This window comes from Etheostoma spectabile, chromosome 8, assembly GCF_008692095.1.
Source record: "Etheostoma spectabile isolate EspeVRDwgs_2016 chromosome 8, UIUC_Espe_1.0, whole genome shotgun sequence".
Taxonomy (NCBI): Eukaryota; Metazoa; Chordata; class Actinopteri; order Perciformes; family Percidae; genus Etheostoma; species Etheostoma spectabile.
In genome coordinates this window covers 16,716,413-16,718,462 of record NC_045740.1, presented here as the reverse complement: position 1 = coordinate 16,718,462, position 2,050 = coordinate 16,716,413, and the positions used below count along the sequence as shown (strand labels likewise).

The window sequence follows — 2,050 nt, the reverse complement described above, 5'->3', positions numbered from 1 at the left end:
GTTCCTGCATCCCCCTAAATCTACATCAACAGTAATATAACAAAACGTATAATGCACGTTATTGTGTCCCATGCTCATAGTGCGCACGTCTGCATTTCACAGATCTGTCTACATTATTTCCACATCTTTTAAGATTTATATTAAGAAAACTCTTCAATCAATCTTTATCTACTTTTTAGAGACATTTTGAACCATGTATTAATAAATACATCTACATCAGCACCTGTGTCATTTTTGGCAGCACCCAAGTTAGATGAAAGGGACCTTTCTCAGATTTAATGATTGCAGTTGATCCCTAGTGGACTTCTTTAGCAAATTCAGTCTTTAACCCTCATCTTGTCCTCGGGTCAAATCGCCCTGTTTTCCTATATCAATGTTCTTTTTGATTCCCCGAAATAACATGATAGATTCCACACAATGCTCTTTGGCAAGTACAAATCTCTATTTTCATTAATTTGGGGGTGTTTTATTCAATTTTATAGCATTTGAAAAAGAAATTAAAGTGGTTTTGAAATAGTTTTGAGTAAAAGTTGACATATTCCAATCTGTTATTATCCATCAACATATATTTCTTTAATTTTAATCTAAATAATTCCTAATTTCTGCTCTTCTAACTCAAACATCAGGTACAATTTCCTATAAATGAGGTTTATTGACCATAAATTAAAAAAAACTGTAAAACTAAAGTTAATAAGTTAGTGTTACGTAGTGTTGAAAACGTCATGAAAGGGACAAACATTTAAAAAAGCATCAAAAGTCTTGAAAAAAGTTAAAAACATTGATAATAAAATTGTTAATTTTCAATTTTGACGGTAAGACAACACAAGGGTTAAGCATTTTGAGTGTGTTTTATTTATTATCTCCTCTAGGTTTTCCACCGTCATAATGTTCGAAACTGATGTGACATTGAAGTTATTTTATTGACATCACATTGTTTTTGAGGGAGGATCCCCTTAAACCCCCAGCCAATTGTAAGCAGCTAATTCTTTCTTCTATTTTGAGCTTGTTCCAAGGAAATATTAATTTTTTTTTGTTATGTTACCAGATGTGGTCAGCATAGAATAAGAGGTGGTTACAGTTTTCATCTGGAACCCTATCAAATTAGACCAGGGCCTTTTTAAATGCTTTTGAAAAAGTTAATGAAGACACATTTCACCACATGTATAAGGAAGTTATATGTTGTCAAAATGCTGTTTCATTGTGACGAAAACAGACTTCAGACACGCCTGTGTTAAATGCATTTCGCTGATTCCTTCAGCGATGCCTGAACCAAGCAGCTAGCAGCTCAGTGTCCTGCTTAAGAAGACTTCAGCAGGACACATGGACGTGGACGGACACGCTCTTTGCTTTATTGTAAGTCTCTGAGAAACCCTCCAGCAGGTGTTTTCCACACCTGACTCTGTCTCCATGTCTGTCTCTTTACTTTTCCTCCTCTTATCAGCTGGGTTGCACAACCCAAACCGGCAGACTCTGGAACAGTAGAAAGAAGTCAAATTAGTTAATAATCTCAGGGATCTTTCACTGTAACCATCATGTAAACTGGCTTTAAATTAGCATGCTCAGGTCAATGGATCATAAAAGGTATTCATATGAGGAAAGAGTTGGATTTTAGTGTCATTTAAAAATGTTGAAAATGTTATCTGATTGCTCAATATTTAACATTCTTGATGACTATTCACTGACGACTATTCATTTCACTAAAATGATTTGAGGGTGATTCTAATTATTGTACTTTTTTATTACAACAACAAAAACTAGTTCACACAGAAAGTAATTGTGGACCTCTGGCAGTGAAGGCCCCTGACACCTGACAAAGTAGAGCAAAGATTAAAACATTAAAAATCCAGGCCATTCTCCAACCATGCAATTTGCATTGTATCATTTACTCCTGAAACATTATAAGGGTATCTGAGTCAGAAAATGACATAATCACTGTTTTGGCTAACCCTGTCAGATTTTCTTCCAGACTATGGAACCATATGGGCGAACATGTCTATGTATTGGACATTGAACATTGTGGAAGGCTCTGTATTTTGTATTTTTGTGTTTG

General features: G+C 35.0%; 2 protein-coding genes across 2 annotated transcripts in view; both read left to right on the top strand.

The window, feature by feature from the left end:
- Positions 1-2,050, top strand: part of LOC116693803 (carboxypeptidase A1) — a gene marked incomplete in the record, with an annotated part of 12,104 nt that overhangs the window by 2,443 nt on the left and 7,611 nt on the right.
- LOC116694825 (carboxypeptidase A1-like) overlaps positions 1-2,050 on the top strand; it is a gene marked incomplete at its 3' end in the record, with an annotated part of 14,633 nt that overhangs the window by 5,348 nt on the left and 7,235 nt on the right.